Below are 20,056 nucleotides of genomic sequence, written 5' to 3' on the forward strand. Positions count from 1 at the left end.
TGAATAGGAAAATCAAATCAAATAATATATGTGAAATTCACCACAAACCAAAATACTTAACTATACCTTTTATTAATAGAGACACAGCTGAAAAGTCTTACAAAAATCAAATTTTGTGTATCAGAGCTGCTTGTTAAAGAAATACAAATGTGATATATCAATATTTTATAAAGCAGATAATCTTGGAAGGATACACTTGTGGTAACTTTGGATAAGAATGAAAAGGATGCACAGCGGACACCCTGGAGATCACAAATCAACCAGAAGAGTAAATGATAGGTCCAAAATGACTGATAGCAGACTGAGAGAGAAAAACATTTATGCTACAAACCCAAACTAATGCAATAATCATGGTACTGCCAGCCTCATAGGGAATTGGGAAGAAGGGCGCACCTTGGGTGAAGAATGGATAACCTCAGTTTTATGCACATTAGGTTTTTTAGAAAAAATGTGGGCATCCTTGTGTTTTAACTTGTAGGTCAGTATTTTTCAACCATGGGTGGTGGAATCTATTCAGTTGGCTTCTACTAGCGTTAAAGAAAGGAAGGAAGAAAAGGGAGAAAGAAGGAATAGAAATAGAAAGAGAGTATATCTTATGTAGTAAGGATAGATACTGTTTTGTGAAACTTTTGTTGACCTGGTTGTGATGGAAAACATATATCGTGTTATGACTCAGGTCAAAAGAGTTAGAAAGCTAATGTCATAGATGGAAGAATATAGGACTAGAGAGAAGGCAAAATGCCTGTAGTGCAGAGAAGGGATAGGGAAGAGATTTACTGGGTTTGGAGGGAGAGGGAGAAGCAAAGACAGTGAAAATCCTTACTGAGCACTGCCGCAGTCTGTTAGCTGCAGATGTAAAACAAAACCCCCACACTCTCAAGTACAATTCCTTGATAGTGAGAGAGCTTACTGTCTAGTGGAGAATGAAAAAACAGCTGGGAATACCAGGTAGCATTTAAAGCCAGTACGTGGCTAAGATTGTCAAGGCAGGATAAAGATTGCCTGTGCACCAGGGGAAATTGGAAAACTCTTCACAGTGTAAATGAGAGCTGAAAGAGGTTTTAAAGGAAGGATTTAGCATGAATGAGGTACGTTACTTGTTGCACGTTTGAGAGGAAGCTTGGAGGTAACCCAGCTAAGGAGACCAAGAAGACAGAGTCATAGTAGTCTATATTTTTATCCTTTTTCAGTGGAGAGAAAACACCATGAATTACAACTGGTACATTGTGGAGTCTTTATCACACCTGGAGTATTTATGTTACTGTATTTATGTTGCATCTATAATGGTACTTGTCCATAATTTATGAAGTGATATTGAACAAATAAAGGGGACCAGAGCCTCGCAGTATGAATGCCTGGGTTAGAGAAGGATAATAAGGTTAAGTAGAAGAGTTGGAAAGCAAATGGAATTTATAAGCATCATCTCAGTTTTGTTTTAAAAGTCTTTTTCACTTTTTAAGACTGGAAGAAGATTATTTTTATACAATCTGAGCTTTCTCTAATGAGCTGTATGTTCCAATGGCAAAACAAATAGTGCGATGAAAAAGAGGACGGCAGTGCTCATTGCGGTTAAGAGTATAAGGAGGATGAGACTCAAGGAGAATCTTTGGATTTGGAGGAGAATGGTAATGTCAGAGTAATTTCAGTCGGAGAGTGAAATTCAAGTTCTTAGAGTCAAAGGTGGATGAAGAGCTGATATCTTAAGACACTTGGCCAAAAAGAAGGGGAGAAGAGGTAGTTGGGAAGGCTTCAAGCTCAGGGCCATCTGGCACTGTATCTGCACACCAAGGGGAAGAGCCAAGGGAGACTGGTAGGAACATGCACATACCTTTTTTAAAATTTCTAAACATTTTTATTATTGCCAAAGACATCCCATACCCATTAGTCATCAGTTTTCGTGCAAAATCTTCTAAAATCTGTCCTGCCTGTCACATTTTAGATACATTGCTTTTATCAGATCAGCAGAGGAGTGGATGGTAATGGTTGAGATTGGCCACTTTTCCAACGTTCTTCTGTTTATATTTCAGCTCCCAAGTGTCTATTCTGTCCACAGTAGATACTGCCAATCACCAGTTAAGCTGTGGTTGCTATATGGTGATTCTCTTCACGGCACAAATGGAAACCTTAAAGATCTGCTGTTGTATGCATGAGAAGATCTAAGTTCAGTGCAGGCACTTTGATTTAAATTGATATTATAAATTACCTTTCTTTCTTAATTTGCTGTCTGTTTTTGGTGTTCTATAAGCAATGCATACTGCAGGGGGCGCCCCATGGATCTTTTATATCGCACTTGATTTTGAAGGTGGCTTTCCTGCTGTCCATGACCTTGAACCAACAATTGACTCTCGCCAAAACTCAGTTTATTTATTTGTGAGACAGGGATAATAATACCTACCTAAAAGGGTTATTGTGAAGATAAAATGAGGTAATTCATACAACTGTCTGGCACATAGTAAACTCAGTCATTCCCATTTCTTTTTTTTTCTGCTAAAGTTCACAGTGAAGGGGTGCACAATGAGTGCTGGATTTAAGTGTTGATTATAATTAGAATCACATTTCCTTCCAGTTATTTTTCATTCTCTGAGAGTTCAGAGTTGAACTCACCATTGAGCTGCAACTGAGTTAGAAATGCCATGGCTGATTGCTTAGCTGTTTTATCTTTAGTGAAAGCAAAGTGGTCTTGATTTTGAGAAAAGTAGAAGTTTATAAAGCAAATGAGTTTATATAGATTCTTCTTTCTATTTGCATAGAGTTAATATTAAACTTGTCAATGGTGGAGGCTTCAGTTCAATCGCCCGGTCGTGTCCGACTCTTTGTGACCCCATGGACTGCAGCACGCCAGGCTTCCCTGTCCTTCACCAACTCACAGAGCTTACTAAAACTCATGTCCATCGAGTTGGTAATGCCATCCAACCCTCTCATCCTCTGTCGTCCCCTTCTCCTCCTGCTTTCAATCTTTCCCAGCATCAGGGTATATTTAAGTAATGGCTGCTGATAAAGACCCTGTTAGCAGCACTTTATTAATATGGAAGTCATTTGTCTGGCAACCTTTATTTTTTGGAGCATGAAGAGGGGAATTAAGGGAAAGAGTGAAGAAGTGAAGGAATGAAGCCTCTGGATAGCAAAATAGATAACCCCAAGTCGATGCACTGGATTGTATGCATTTAATTTGTAGTGTTAGTTGCTCAGTTGTGTCCGACTCTTTGCGACCCTGTGGACTGTAGCCTGCCAGGCTCCTCGGTCCATGAGACTTGATTCATTAGACATTAAATAAAGACATTAGACCTTTATTCAGAAAGAGCTCATATATTCTTAATTAATTTCTACACTCTACCACATTTTTAAAGACTCCTATATTCAGATTAACATCAAGGAAACATGAATGCTAGATACAGGTACACTGATGGGAAGAAGATGCAGTAACTTGAATAGATGGGATAATTATGAGAATCAAACTCAAGAACATAGAAAGTGTGTCAATCTTAACCATTTAGGATTTGGTAAAAAAAAAAAAAAAAAGCCCTATGCATCACAGATGCTAAGGGTATGTCTCTAAAACAATGCAGTATAAATAATGCCTATTCATAACTAAACCTCATTTTCAAGCAGCAGGCAACAATTATACTGATTCAGTTATTGAGCATATGTCTTTTGTGTTCAGCTCTGTGCTAGGTGCTAAAGGAGCTATGACTTTTTCCCATATAGTTGAAAAATAAAGCAAACATAAACATAGGTACCATTATCTATGGAGGAGGTAATGTAATTAGTGTTACTCATCTGGAAAATTGACTCGAGACATTCTAATCCCCAAGGATTTAGGACAAAGATTTCGTATTTCATTCTTATAAAGTGACTTTGTTATACTGTATAGCTTCTCAGCTTGGCTTGAAGCTCACAGTTATTTACCATTAAGATAAGGTGGGTCAGCTAGTTTCTCTTTTCTCTGCTAAGTTATAGTAAATATATCCTGAGATTAAATGATCCTAACTAGTCAAGCAATTGCAATTACTGGTTGTCACTCCTCTCTTCTTTCTTGAATTTAATGTTTACTTTTGGCAAATTGAAATGTCCACATTTAAAAAGTTAAATAATTTTATGACTTGAGACAAAAAGCATTAGTCCCTAGTCCCAACTCTTTCTACTCCATCTTACCCCCTCCTTAACCCTCCAACCTTTGATTTTGACTCCCCTGAAACAACCACTTTCTACTCATTTACCTGTTCCCACATTTTTATCTCCATATTTATACTTTCTTAATTTCCAGTTTTAGGTATTATTTATTGACTTTTTCCTATAGAGTTTACTATGCTTACACACTTCCCACTCCCTCCTACTTTACTGTGGCCTCCCAATATTGCAATTTTTCTGTTTTTTGTTAAATCAGTATTTAATGTTTACATTATTATGACCATATAAATATTATCCACAGCTGAGCCTTCATCAATGCTTTGACTTTGTTCCCTTTCTTTTATAGTTTTCTGGATTTTTTTGAGTGTATTATGGCTTCAGTTTTTTAGCTTAGTTTTCTACATAGCTATCACTAATTCATGGTTAAGTTCTCAGAATGAAGTATCTCTCCGCTCTCAATATGTTAAAATATGGTTGTTTTCTTTTTTTCCCCTGTTTTTTAGTCTGGACTGTAAATTTTCTAGGCTCGTGACAGTTCATTTATATTTGCCTGCTATATAATTCTCTACATTGGAAATTGTTTTTCCTGAGAACTTTGAAGATGTTCCTCCAGACTTTCTAACTTTCTGTTGCATCTGTGAAATTCAGTACATTCTAATTTCTGATAATTTGCATGAAGCTTATATCTCCTGTAGAAGGCTTTAGGATCTTCTCTTTATAGTATTTATTGGGGTAGATTCTTACTGGGATTTTTTTTTAGTGTTGAAATTTGTGTCCTTCAATGCTGGGAAATGTTCCTACATCATTTATTTGATATTTTTGTATCTTTTAAATTTGTTTTTCTGGAACTCTTATTTATAAATTGGATTGATCATCTGACTTTTCTTATCTTCTGTCTCCTATTACTCATTTCTTGGTCTCACCAAGCCTCCATCCTTTGTTTTCTGGGAGGTTTTCTCAGTTTTTTGCCAATATTTCTATTGAATTTTCTGTTTTGCTAATATGTCTGACATAAAGAACATAAAAAAGATATAAACAAATAGCATATTAAAAAATTCTAAGAACTCTTTTATGTGGTCGGAATGTCTCTGTGGTAGCACCCTCTTCTTATTTCTTGATGCAACAAACTTTATATCCCTGAGTATTTTAGAATATTTTCCTTGCTTCCTGTATTTTCTTTTTCCTTTGAATTCCTCTTTACTATTGGGTTTAGCATCTCTGCTGTGTTTCATATTGTCTCATTTCATTTCTCAAACTTGAATGGTCCCTGGATGCCTACTAGTAATTAGGAGTGAGACACTTAAAAACTATGGGGAAGCTCCATGTGGGTGGGCTTCACTGCAGGGTGATTGTACTGGTCCCTTGGGTGGGACATGCATACCCACTCATTAGTACCTGTGTTTTCTCTTGAGCTATCAGCTGAAGAGAATCCAACATTTTTCAAATGACAGGGTATAAGTCTGACTGTTCTTTTTCTGTAAGCTGAGTGGGAGATATGGTTTGGGGATATTTTATTCAGTAGTCAAGATTTCATTTAATTCTCCTGTTTGCTGTGGGGCACTTTTGCTCTCAAATGCCTGATATCCCCAAGAACGAAGACGCTGCCATTTAACTCCTCCATTAATAAATATGCAGTAAAGACCGCTGGAGTGAAGAAGAATGCGGGATGGGAGATGAGATGATACTGTAGGTTACATGTGTGTGTGTCTGTGTGTGTGTGTGTGTGGTTGAAGTTTGTGGTATGAGAGGACTGGTGGTAAGAGAGAGTTAGTTTTAATTTTGGAGCAGACTGTGAGAACCCTCTGGTGACCTGTCTCCTTCAGGGTTCAGATTTGCTACAAGCCAAAGCTGATTTCTGAACTCTTTTATCTCATATGGTTTAGTATGGAATTTTTGAGATGGAAAGAAGCTTGAAGAGTTCTTAAAGGAAGGGAGCCATGCTTCAGGGGTGCATCAAAGGCAGAAACCTAAGAGGATGAATGTTAAGGCAACTTCAGGGAACTGACAGTGGAGGGACTTAGGGCTGGTCTCAGATTGTTGAACAATATCTGAACTAAGGAGTCCTCAAAAGATGCCAGGGTGGCCTGAGACCCCACATTTCTTGGATGTAAAGACTTGGGCTTGGCAGTGATGCTGTGAACCAGAGTAAGAGCGGTTTCATGAACACATTTGCACATGGCTATGTCCCAGACTTGTTGAGTAGCAGAAACGTTTACTAGAAATATTCACTTAATTTCGTACTTAGAGAATAACTCCTCTGTTCCTTGTGTTTGGTCTAAGATGAATGTATTAGTTTTGTAAAAAAAAAATCTTAACTGCTTTCTAAGCTGTTGCTGATTGCATTTGTGGTATTTATTCCTCTGCAATGAGACACCAAAGACAACCTTGAAATGTCAGAAAAAGATAACTAAGAGCTATTTATTCCTTTCTCAGATTTTCCCTTTTGTGTAGGTATCTTAAAGTTACTCATGAGACGTTTAAAATTTAAAATTTTCATCAAAGAAAACCATCTGTCATAATGAAACCAAAAAGCAACATTGTGTGATATTCTTTGAAGATAAGAGATTGAAAATGAGTCCGTTAACTGCCCTCGATTACAATTTGAGGTCATTCTGAGCTAAATTGGTTTGGAATCAGAATTTAAATTACTGGTCAGACTCAATTAAGATAACTGGTCATGCAGACAGTTCATTCTCCTCCTCCCTTCTCATAAAAGAATATATTTATGGTTTACAAGTTCTTCACAGCCAAGATAGATGTAGGAATTAATTTTTTAGAAGATAAACATTTCACACATTATTTGATTTAGGTATTGAAGAGTAGTTTTGTATCTAAATAAGAAACCTGGATAATCATTCATTATTTGGTTTTCTAGAGATATTTACAGCAGATGATTTTTAAGTCATTGGGAGGTAAATCTGTGTTATATTACTCTGTGTTGTGTTTTTGCTGCCCTGTGCAATATCAAGAGACTAGCTATTGCAGACAACCTCAGGCAGTTACGCTGTATTATTTAAATACCGTAACAGATGTGTATGGTGGAGTATATTTTCAGCAAACATAAATTATAAGTATGTATAATTATTTTAACAATGTAGGTATGTGTTTCTAAATATTAAACTTTTTCTTTGTAGTAAGTGGGTTTAAAATTATATTTTCTTCTAACAAGCTCAACAGGAGGGATTTAAAATGAGGAGTTCCATTGTTAATTTAGTCTTCACTTTCATCTTTTGATTTGCTTACAGAGTATAAGAAATAAATTCTTTCTGTTTCTTTTATAACTACAAAATCCTTAATTTAGAATTAGAAGTACAAAAGAAGAAAACAGTGTAAACCTACAGTGAATCTGGTGGTGCTGAATGTGGGGTTGGTTACGTGTGTGGTGATGTCTGGAGAATCTAGGCATGTAAGGGACTTGCAGCAGTTAAACACTCTGGCTTCACAAGGACGCAAGAATATCTTGAATGACTTGCTGATGTCCCTGAGATGATGCTAATATCTATCCTGGAAGAAAACTGATGGCTCGCAGATGTCACTGTCAGCTCCTCTTGCCTCATGATTACATGCCCTGGGATTTGGGTCTATTGGCAGTAAGGTAGGTTTGACTTAGGCCATAGGTTTGATTATAGGTATTGACCTATATATAATTTTAAAATATTTTGACTGAAATTCAACTTGAAATCATAAGTCTCATCTATATATAATGTCTTAAAACTGTAACTGTAGAGGTTTTTTTCAAAAAAACATAAAAATCAAATTTACATTTTGACATTTAATACATTGAATAGAAAAATTTGTATCCAGAGCAAAATGTTTGAGTTGTTGATAAGTTTCTTTTTTTGTGTTTTGAAGTATTCGGTGGGAATGTCATGTAATTGTATGATTGGAATCTCTTCATGAGACTCTTCATGAGACATTAAATTATGTAGATGAAGATAGGTTAAAAGAGAGAGAGATAAGCGAAATTTTTAGTAAGGAAGGTCTAATATCTGATAGTTTGCATTGTCTTGGAAAGTTTGGTAAAAATCACCAAGGAAACATGATACCTCATAAATTATTTTATTGAGAATAAATGTGCATATGTATATAATCTGTAGCACAAAAATTCCATTTTCTTTGTGACATTGTTTTATTGAACAACTCTCATTTAATTTTCTGTCAAGACATAGCCTCATATTGAATTTAACAATAATTTAAAAAATCATATGTTTTATAAAGGCACATGCATATAAATTATATGGATTACCAATAAAATGTAATTTCTTAGTTTGGAATTTATAATAAATTTTTAAAATCATGAGTTTGCCAAAGGTATATGCCAGAGAGGTCTTGCTATTTAAAAACAAAGTGCAATTTCTTGAAAAGAAAGTATAACTTGAATTTTGTTTCACACAAGTGAGTTTCCTAGATTTAGGGAGAAAAATTAATATATTGGCTTCCATGGTTGACCATAGACTTAAATATGATACAAAAGGTTTCAAAATCTAAATTGTCATTGTTTACAAAATATTGGCAAATTAGATCTAAAGCGCTTGGCGTTATTGTGTAATCTTCTGTTTAAAAATAAACAGTGGAAATAATTGTAGAAACCTCTGGGTTTAGAAAAGCTTGTTGGTGGTTCTTCACATCCTCCTAAAAAAGCAGGCTGTCGTTGCATATTAATCACTCTGTGAAAGGAAGCTTGCCTTATTTGCATTGTGCCTGCACCAAGAAGTCCAATAGTGCGCCTGAGAAAAAAATGGGGGGATTGTAATTGTTGTTCTCAAAAGGGTTTTTATTCCATTCAAGTGGAGAAGCTGAATGCTGGAGAATTAGTGCAGTGTTTTTGTGGAAGAAGAGCCCCTTCGGCCACTGCCTTTCCTGTGGTGCAGTCCCAGTGGGTTAGGATCCTGAATGTTGGGGTGAAGAGGAGAGTATCTCTTCTTCCTAGGATACAGTCATGTTCCTGTAGATCTCTGTAATTTTCCAAGCACCCTTCCTTGCTCTGTACTTCAGAAGAATTAAATTGAGACTTGGGCAGTATTTGCAATATTGTAAACCTCAGCAGGATTAAGCATGAAGCAAAAAACCCTGAATCTTTGTGTTTTGAGGTTTAGGGTGAGATACTCAATATAAAAATAAGTGACTTCTGTAGTAGTATCTTTTGAGAAAATATGTGGTTTGAGTTAACATCTTGAGATATAATTTGGCCCCCCAAAATTGATTTTAAATGATTTCTTTGAAATTATTTGAATAATGACATCTTTGCTTCATTGTATTTTCCGACTCACTGGTCAAAAATAAACATTGAAAATAAGCAGCAGAAATGTTCTTAATGTTATTGAGGCTTTCTCTTAATAAGATCTCATTAGATGAGCTACTTTTAGCTCATCTGTGTTTCTCTTCTGCTCTGGCAAAGTACATCTCCGTGAAGCCTTTTCCCGATCTCCTAATTCTAGTCAATTCTAGCTGGTACTGGTCTTATGAGCCAGTGTAGTTTCCAGAACCTCAACATGTACATTAGTTATTTTAGAGGTCTGTTACTTTGGGCTGATGTAATATCCTCTACATGTTTTTAGCATTTAAAAAATTCTGCAGTCTATGGCATTCCCAATTAGGCTTTGAATTTTATAAAGGAGAGAATGTGTATGCATCTTTTTACAAAGTGATTTTGTGTCATCATGAAGTCAAAACTTATTGTACTATTAATAAATGGGTTTTTTTGGTTAAATATTAGAAGGTGGTTAACTGATTTCAAAAGTTGTAGACTAAAAGTTTACTTGAAATTAAATTATAAGTTGTAAACTAAAAGTTTACTAAAACCCACTTGGCTTAGGTATATTTGGCTATCAGTGTAAGAACTTTTTATTGACTTCTTTAATATTGAACAGATTTGGTTATTTGATAGTTGAACACAGATCCTCTCATGACACCATGTATTTTACTTGAACTGCTTTGTGCTGTATTAATGTCTATGGAGTTTGTGTTTAATTTGGGCCTATGCTGAGTAAACTTTTAGTGTGTATTTGGGTGTTGTTCTAAAGAATGGCAGTAGCCAATATATAGTTAGAAGAAGTAGGACCAGTAGAGGCTAAAAAAGACATTTGACAAAGTGTAACACCTAAGCACTCAGTAAACTAGGAATTATTGGACTTCCCTGCTGGCTCAGATGATAAAGAATCTGCCTGCAATGCAGGAGACCCAGGTTCAATCCCTGGATTGGGAAGATTCCCTGGAGGAGGGAATGGCATTCCACTCCAGTATTCTTGCCTGGAGAATTCTGTGGACAGAGGAACCTGGCGGTCTGCAGTCCATGGGATTGCAAAGAGTCAAACATGACTCAGTGACGTTCACTCACTCGCTCAAGCTAGGAAAAGAAAGGACTGCCTCAGTCTGATAAAAGACATCTATGAAAACCCAGAGCTAATATACACATGGCCAATAAGCACAGGAAAGTATGCATGGCATCATTTGTCATCAGGGAAACGTAAGTCAAAATCACAGTGGGATAGTACTTCACACCCACGAGGATGGACCTAGAGAATATTACGTTTAATGAAAGAAGTTATACAGAGAAAGACAAATACTATATCACTTCTGTGTGGAATCTAAAAAATAATACAAGTGAATGTATATGCAAAACAGAAACAGACTCACAGATACAGAAGACAGACTTGTGTTTACCAAAGTGAAGAGGAAAGAGGAGAAGGACAAATTAGGAGTATTGAATTAACAGATACAAAGTACTATGTATAAAATAAATAAATAACAAGGATATGCTGTGTAGCACAGAGAATTATAGCCATTTTCTTATAATAACCTATACTAGAGTATAATCTGCAAAAAATACTGAATCACTATGCTGTACACCTGAAAGTAATAAAATACTGTAAATCAACTGTACTTAAAAAAGGCAGATCATAACAATGTTAGCAATGATGTGAAGAAATTGGAAGCCTCATTCACTTCTATTGGGAATGTAAAATGGTGCAGCGCCTTTGGAAAGGGTTCTGGCAGATTGTAAATAGACTGCCATGATTGGGCAGTTTCACTCTTCCAGTGTACACATACTTGTGTACCAAAACTTGTACCCAAATGTTCATAGCAGCATTATTAATAATAGTCAAAAATAGAAGCAACTGAAACATCCATTAACTGATAAATGGGTAAGCAAGATGTGGTATTTCCATACAATGAAGTATTACTCAGAAAAGGATGAAGTACTGATGTATATTGCAACTTAGATGAACCTTGAAAACATTATACCAAGTGAAAGAAACCAGGCACCAAAGACCACATATTGTATGATTCCATTTATATGAAATGTTCAGAACAGAGAAATCCACAAAGACAGAAAATAGATTCATGGTTGCCCCAGGGCTGGGGGCTTCTAGTAAAATGGGAAGTGACTGTTATTGGTATGGAGTTTGGGGTGGTGGTGATGATGAAATGTTTTAAAATAGATTGTGGTGATGCTTGGACAACTATAAATATACTAAAAATCATTTAATTATGTAGTTAATTGTATGATATGTGAATTACATCTCAATAAAATTAGTACACACACACAGCTGGTATATGAGAGGGACAAAAATGGACCTGAGATTTTTTTCCCCAGTGGCATCTGTGAAAGCCAAAGTGAAACTACTGAAGACCTGAAATTTATTATTTTATTAAAATTGATTTTGGTAGATAAAACTAAAGATGTTATAAATTATGGAGCTGTGAAACTGAGCATTGCCGTCCAACACATTTGTTGATGACATACCATGTTGTTGTTGTTCAGTGGCTAAGTCGTGTGTCTGACTCTTTGCGACCCCATGGACTGCAGCATGCCAGGCTCCTCTGTCCTTCACTATCTAGAGTCTCATGCACATACCATGAGACTCTATGAAAATATCTTGGACATTGATTTATTCTTTCATAAGCTTTCAGTTGCCTAACCTGGATACTGATCTTTATTTTCAAAGATATGGACCTACTTAAAGATAACTGCCCTAAGGGAAGGGGTTGTCATTGGGGAAGGTCACATGCAAGGCTTCTGGGGGCCTAACAACATTCTGTTTCTTGAACTAGGTGATGATTACTTGGGTTTTGAGTTATATTTGAGTTATATTATACATTAGTTATACTAATTCATTAAGCCATGTTTTCATGCATTTCATTATTCCATATATGTTGTATTTCATAATAAAGAAGGCTTAAGTTAGAAAAATGTAATTCCTATCCTTGAGACATTTACAGTCAAATGAAATATTAAATATGGTATTTAGTACCATTTTAAAGATCAATAGAACATATTTATGCTAGTACTTTATTACATTAAATAGATGAAACTTCCTTTGGATAACCCATCACCATCTGTTTGACCTTGAAATTTTATGCCAGCGAAGGTTTGTTTTCAGAATATCTTGCACTTTTATATAGTATAGGCTTGGTTGATGGTAAGCTATGTGTGCCTAGAGAGGCCAGCATGGATTCTACCCTTTTGAACAATTCAGGGCAGTGGTATTTTTTGCCCTCTTGGTGCAGAGATGGTGCTGTGGGAGACCAGAGAAAATCCAGGAAGATTTGAACAATTTTTGCCAGGGGAGTAGGCAGAGAAGGAGAGGGCATGGAGGCATAGCCCTCTAGAAATCACAGGGACACACCAGGGTTAGAGCACAGGTGAGGAGGACGGTGACATGGAAAAGGGAGATGGGGCCAGACCACGGACAGGCTGGCCAGCTGGGCCAAGGCTTTTGCATGTTCCCTAGAGACACTGATTCTCAAGGGAGAGCATCCACGTCAGGGATAGGGGAGTAGCATATCATGGTATTTAGGTAGGTGTGAAATTTGTTTCCTCTATTTCTTTAAAAACCCTTAATCTTTATTTATTTATTTTATGTCTTAGGCACACAGGATCTTAGTTCCCCAACCAGGGATTGAACCCATGTGCCCCCTGCATTCATTGGGAGCACAGAGGCTTAACCACTGGACCACCAGGGAAGAACTGGTGTGAGATTTTTGTATTTATCAAAAGGAGAATTTCTTAAAAGACTAAACATAGAATTACTCTATGACCCAGCAATTCTACGACTAGGTGTAAACCTGAGAGAATTAAAAACAGGAACTCAAACAGGTACGTCTATGCCAACGTTCACAGCAACACTTCACAATAACTGAAAATTGGATAAGGCCCAGTGTCCATTAATGGCTTCCCTGGTGGCTCAGCTGGTAAAGAATCTGCCTGCAATGCAGGAGACCTGGGTTCAATTCCTGGGTTGGGAAGATCCATCAATAGATGAATGAATAAACACAATGTGGCATATATGTATAGAATTTGAGCCATGAAAAGAAGTGAAGTTCTAATACATGCTACAACATGGATGAACCTTGCAAACATTTTGCTGAGTAAATTAAACCAGACACAAAATAACAAATACTGTATGATTACACTTACATGACATTTCTAGAATAAGCAAATCCGTGGAGACACAGTCCCTGGTCTTGACAGAAAGTAGATTACAAAGGCTTGGGGTAGGGATAGTTATTGTCTAATGGGTACAGAGTTTCTATTTGGGGGTGATGAAAGCATTTCAGAAATAGATAATGATAGTGGTTGTGCAACAGTATGTATATAATTAATGACACAGGATTGTACACTTAAAATGATTAAAATGACAAGTTTTATGTTGTGTATTTATTACCGTTAAAGCAAAAGGAAAGAAAAATGGGGACATTGGCTAAAGAAGGTGGCATTGAGAAGCCCTTGAAAAGGTTTAGGCAGGGATGGGGGTGTGGAAGTTGGCTCAGGGCTGGTGTTGTGACTCATGGTGGTGCAGGCACTGGAGGAGGGACTGGCGGGGAGGAGATGGATGTGACTGGACCACATCTGTCCTCTGGTTCACAGGTCTTGTGCCCCCTTTTGGTAAGGAGTGTAAAGGAGAGAACTGCTGTTAGGATGAACACCAGTGCTGCAAGAGCCTGTAGGAAGGGCACCCAGCATGCTCTCAGGGTCCAGGAAGGCTTTCGGGAGCATGAAATTAACTCAGAGACCTGAAGTAGGAGGAGGAGGTGGCCAGGCCACGGGGGCAGGTGGGAAGTGCCAGGTAGAGCAAACAGGCCCTGCACTGAGAGGAGGGATGGCACACAGTGGCAGAAGCAGGTGGCTCCGGGAGTGCCTCTCTGGGCCTTAAGATGATGCAAAGGAGCAATAACGTGATTCAGTTTTTAAAATACTCTATTTTGGACTTCTGTGATGGCTCAGAGGGTAAAGAATCTGCCGGCAATGCAGGAGACACAGGAGACATGAGTTCAGTCCCTGGGTTGGGAAGATCCCCTGGAAGAGGAAATGGCAACCCACTCCAGTATTCTTGCCTGGGAAATCCCACGGACAGAAGAGCCTGGCAGGCTACAGTCTATGGGGTTGCAGGGTCGGACGTGACTGAGCAACAAAATACACACACACACACACACATACACACACACACAAAATCTATATTTCAAACCTACTTTATGAAAAAAAGCCTCGCCCCCATTCCACAAAATAAAGAATAACAAAACTACTCTCTCATACAATAACTGTCATAAACTCATTGGTTATCCAAAAGATTTAAATATTATTTTTTCCACATGGCAGTTAAATATCTAATGACCTTGTGTTCTGCCAGAGATCGTAGATTAACTTTGTTGTGATTGGAGGGGGAAAAGCAAAAACAATTAGCATGTACATTTTAATCAAACACGAAAATAGACTAATATGATTCCCATACACAAAATGTAATAATTTTTAGATTATTTAATAATTTAAAAGTTTAATAAAATTTAATACTTGTCATCAAACTTTAATAATTGTCAACTTAAGTCCTACTGTATTTCCTTTATACTTCCTTCCCCCCTTTCTATATTTAATGGAAATCTCAAATATTGTATCATTTTATCTATAAATATTTCAGTATGTATCCATAAAGAACTAGTTAAGAACATTCTAACGATTATTAAACTTCAATAGATGTGCTTACTGTGGTCAAATATCCAATTAGTATTTTGTGATCTTTGTTGTAAAGTTAGGCAGGGGTAGAAGCAGAAGGGGAAATATTCAGGCCACATCTGTTTGCGTGCATCCTTGTTCATTTTTTCACTCATTCAATCAGTCATCATTCAACAGATATGAGTGCTTATTCTTTTTAAAGTATTCTGCTGTAAGAGCAAAATAATCATACCAACCACCATTTGTTGTGCATTTCCTTAAGTACAGACTATGCTCTTGACGTGTGTTTTCACTCTGGGGACCATATGGGAAGGCAGTGTTATGATCCCCTTTCACAAAGAGGTCTCTGTGCAGGGGAACCTACCTACACGATATATAGACAAATTCCTATTATTTCCTATAACTTAGCAGTCAACAGCTCTTGATGATTCTGCCCCCCATAACATCTCTGTAATCCACATATTTATCCGCATCCACACTGCCACCATCTGACTGATTAGGTCCCTATCTTCTCTCATGTGGATCAGTGAGTTGTCCTCCCAGCTCATTCCTCAGCTTTTAGCTTGGCCCCCCATCCAAGAGGGGCCCTATCTAGTCTGTAACCATATTCTCAGTCATCTCTCACTCCTCACTCTCAGCAGATGACCTTTCCTCCAAAATGACAGAGAAACAGACACCCTCAGATGAGAATCCTCTTCCCAAACCTACAGGTGCACCTGTATTCCCACATCTTTGCCTCTTGTGTTGTGACAGTGGCAGAGATAAATCTAATTTGTTCCAAAGCTAATCCCAGGCACTGTTTACTAGTCAAACATTCTTAGAGAGTTCATTCTTCAATTGTTCCCTCCACTGGATCCTTTTAGCTATCATTTAAATAAGACCAAGCCTTTCTCATTGGAAAAGACCCTGGTGCTGGGAAAGATTGAGGGCAGGAGGAGAAGGGGACGACAGAGGATGAGATGATTGGATGGCATCACCGACTCAATGGACATGTTCAGTTCAGTCGCTTAGTCATGTCCGACTCTTTGCAACTCCATGAATCACAGCACGCCAGGCCTCCCTGTCCATCACTAACTCCCAGAGTCCACCCAAACCCATCTCCATTGAGTCAGTGATGCCATCCAACCATCTCATTCGCTGTCGTCCCCTTCTCCTCCTGCCCTCAATCTTTCCCAGCATCAGGGTCTTTTCAAATGAGTGAGTCAGCTCTTTGCATCAGGTGGCCAAAGTATTGGAGTTTCAGCTTCAATATCAGTCCTACCAGTGAACACCCAGGACTAATCCCCTTTAGGATGGACTGGTTGGACCTCCTTGCAGTCCAAGGGACTCTCAATAGTCTTCTCCAACACCACAGTTCAAAAGCATCAATTCTTCGGTGCTCAGCTTTCTTTATAGCCCAACTCTCACATCCATACTTTACCACTGGAAAAACCATAGCCTTGACTAGACGGACCTTTGTTGACAAAGTAATGTCTCTGCTTTTTAATATTCTGTCTAGGTTGGTCATAACTTTCCTTCCAAGGAGTAAGCGTCTTTTAATTTCATGGCTGCAATCACCATCAGCAGTGATTTTGGAGCCCAGAAAAATAAAGTCAGCCATTGTTTCCACTGTTTCCCCATCTATCTGCCATGAAGTGATGGGACTGGATGCCATGATCTTAGTTTTCTGAATGTTGAGCTTTAAGCCATCTTTTTCACTCTCCTCTTTCACTTTCATCAAGAGACTCTTTAGTTCTTCTTCACTTTCTGCCATAAGGGTGGTGTCTGCCATAAGGGTGCATATCTGAGGTTATTAATATTTCTCCCAGCAATCTTGATTCCAGCTTGTGCTTCCTCCAGCCCAGTGTTTCTCATGATGTACTCTGCATATAAGTTAAATAAGCAGGGTGACAATATACAGCCTTGATGTACTCCTTTTCCTATTTGGAACCAGTCTATTGTTCCATGCCCAGTTCTAACTGTTGCCTCCTGACCTGCATACAGGTTTCTCAAGAGGCAGGTCAGGTGGTCTGGTATTCCCACCTCTTTCAGAATTTTCCACAGTTTATTGTGATCCACACAGTCACAGGCTTTGGCATAGTCAGTAAAGCAGAAATAGATGTTTTTCTGGAACTCTCTTGCTTTTTTGATGATCCAGCAGATGTTGGCAATTTGATCTCTGGTTCCTCTGCCTTTTCTAAAACCAGCTTGAACATTTGGAATTTCAAAGTTCACGTATTGCTGAAGCCTGACTTGGAGAATTTTGAGCATTACTTTACTAGCATGTGAGATGAGTGCAGTTGTGTGGTAGTTTGAGTATTCTTTGGCATTGCCTTTCTTTGGGATTGGAATGAAAACTGACCTTTTCCAGTCCTGTGGCCACTGCTGAGTTTTCCAAATTTGCTGGCATATTGAGTGCAGCACTTTCACAGCATCACCTTTTAGGATTTGAAATAGCTCAACTGGAATTCCATCACCTCCACTAGCTTTGTTTGTAGTGATGCTTCCAAAGGCCCACTTGACTTCACATTCCAGGATGTCTGGCTCTAAGTGAGTGATCACACCATTGTGATTATCTGGGTCGTGAAGATCTTTTTGTACAATTCTTCTGTGTATTCTTGCCACCTCTTCTTAATATCTTCTGCTTCTGTTAGGTCTCTACCATTTCTGTCCTTTATCGAGCCCATCTTTGCATGAAATGTTCCCTTGGTATCTCTACTTTTCTTGAAGAGATCTCTAGTCTTGAGTTTGGGTAAACTCCAGGAGTTGGTGATGGACAGGGAGACCTGGGGTGCTGCAGTCCATGGGGTCGCAAAGAGTCGGACAGGACTGAGCAACTGAACTGAACTGAAGCCTTTCTCAGCTTAAAAGTACCCGTCATCTCTTGGCCTCCCCAGTTACTATCCCATCTCTTCCCTCTTCACAGTATGACTTCCCAGCCCCCCTCCACCCCCTACCCCACTAAGACTGTTCTGGCCAAAGTCGCTCACCACCTTTTCCATGCTGAATTCAGGAGAGAGGCTTCCCAGTCCTCATCTTGCCTGACTTCTCAACAGACTTGGCCCTTGTAGTGTCTGCCATTGGCCACCGTGGTTCTAACCTGCCTCTTAGCACTCTGGCTACTCCCTCCTCCGTCCGCTTTTCCTGGCTCTTCTTCCTCTGTCCATCTCTTATTAAACATTTGTGTTTCCTGGAGCTCTCTTCAGCCCTCTTCTTTTATGCCTTTCTCAGGGGCTTCCCAGGTGCCTCAGTGGTAAAGAATCTGCCTTCCAGTGCAAGAGATGCAGAAGATGCGGGTTCAATCCCTCAGTCGAAAGATCCCCTGTAGAAGCCAATGGCAGCCGCTCCAGTATTCTTGCCGGGGTAATCCTATGGACAGAGGAGCCTGACAGGCTACACTCCATGAGGTCACAAAGAGTTGGCAGCATGAATCAGCATGCATGCACACAGGGTCATCTTGTCTGCTCCCTAGTTTCAGTTACCCCCTCTGCACTACATGCATGGGCATCACCTACAAGGCTTGTTAAAACACAAGGTGCTGGGCTCTACCCCCAGCATATCTGATTCTATAGGTCTGGAGTGGAGCCCAAGAATTTACCTTTCTAACTTGTTCCTAGGGGTTCCTGAGGCTGTTGTTCTGAGCACCATGCTTTGAGATCTGCTATGTAATGCAGTTACCATATGATAATTAGAGTGGTCTGATGAAGTGACCTCTCCCACCCAGGCCTCAGAAAAAACAGCTGCACACTACTCTAGGGATACCATTCCACCTTCCTAATGTAGCTTACATAGTCTTTCATAATCAGATTTCAGTTTATCCCTCCAGCCTCAGCTCTCACCAGTCCTCGACCTCCAAGTCCACCTCCCATGGGCTCTGTGTAGCCTGTAGCCTTGCTTCTGTAATGCTTCACCTTACTTCCATGCCTTGATTCTGGGATGTTCCTTCTGCAGGAAGTCTTCACTGTCTCTCTCTCTCTCTTTTTTTTTTTTAAAATTTCCATTCAATAAGTCCTATAACAAGCCACAATATTAATTTACATTTGCATATTCTTGGAAGCCAGTCAAGGCTATTAATCTTTTGAAGCCAAAAAAAACTTAATCCAAGGATAATCTTACCTTTTGTTCTAATTATAGTTTAGATCAAAGAACTAATTATGTTATCTAAAATTTCACTAATAAAAACATATTTACAGTAATAATGCTAATACAATTCAAAATGTTAAAGCAATGGAAATTCTTATTCTAAATTAGGCATCTTTTTTACTTCCTATTTATCCTGTTCTGTTAAGGGAAAATAAAATTATAAAGGAGTTAACATTTTCTTATCCACTGAATGTGGAGTGTTTGTGTGTGCGTGCTCAGTCAATTCAGTCATGTCTGACTGTGAGATGCTATGGACTGTGGCCCACCAGCTCCTCTGTCCATGGGCTTGTCCAGGCAAGAATACTGGAGTGGGTTGCTGTGCCCTTCTCCAGAGGATCTTCCTGACTCAGGGATTGAACTTGTGTCTCCTGGATTGGCAGGTGGGTTCTTGACCACTGGCGCCACCTGGAAAGCCCAGAGTGTTTACTCACTCTTACTTTATATACTTCACTGTCTCTTTGCCTAGCCAATTCTTATTGACCTCTTTGGTTCTGTATATGTTACTTTCTCTGGGAAATTATACTCTGATCTGTCAAGTCTAAATTAGGTGCTGCCTCCTTCTGTGGGCTTCCATAGGACCTCATACGCCTCCTATCATATTTATCATAGTGCTTATGAATTGTACTTTAACTGTTTGTTTGCTTAATTGTCAGTCTCACCATTCTGTAGTTCTCACACGTGTTTTGGTCATCACTTTATTCTCTATTAGAAGCACAATGCCTCATACATAGTAGGTGCTCAATAGATGTTCGTTGAGAGAATGAATGAATGCAAAAAGATTGATAATGTTTTCAACTGTTATAGAAGACTAATTTGGATCATCTGCATGACCAGTGAGATGGAAATCAGATGATA

The 20,056-nt window shown here is 38.6% G+C and overlaps 1 protein-coding gene across 7 annotated transcripts in view; it reads left to right on the forward strand.

Moving 5' to 3' along the window:
• The window catches only part of NCAM1 (neural cell adhesion molecule 1), a 357,436-nt gene that overhangs the window by 9,901 nt on the left and 327,479 nt on the right, over positions 1–20,056 (forward strand). The gene's annotated exons all lie outside the window — the stretch shown is intronic.

The sequence above is a fragment of the Giraffa tippelskirchi genome, chromosome 11, assembly GCF_054371585.1.
Source record: "Giraffa tippelskirchi isolate mGirTip1 chromosome 11, T2T-mGirTip1v1.2.pri, whole genome shotgun sequence".
Classification (NCBI taxonomy): Eukaryota; Metazoa; Chordata; class Mammalia; order Artiodactyla; family Giraffidae; genus Giraffa; species Giraffa tippelskirchi.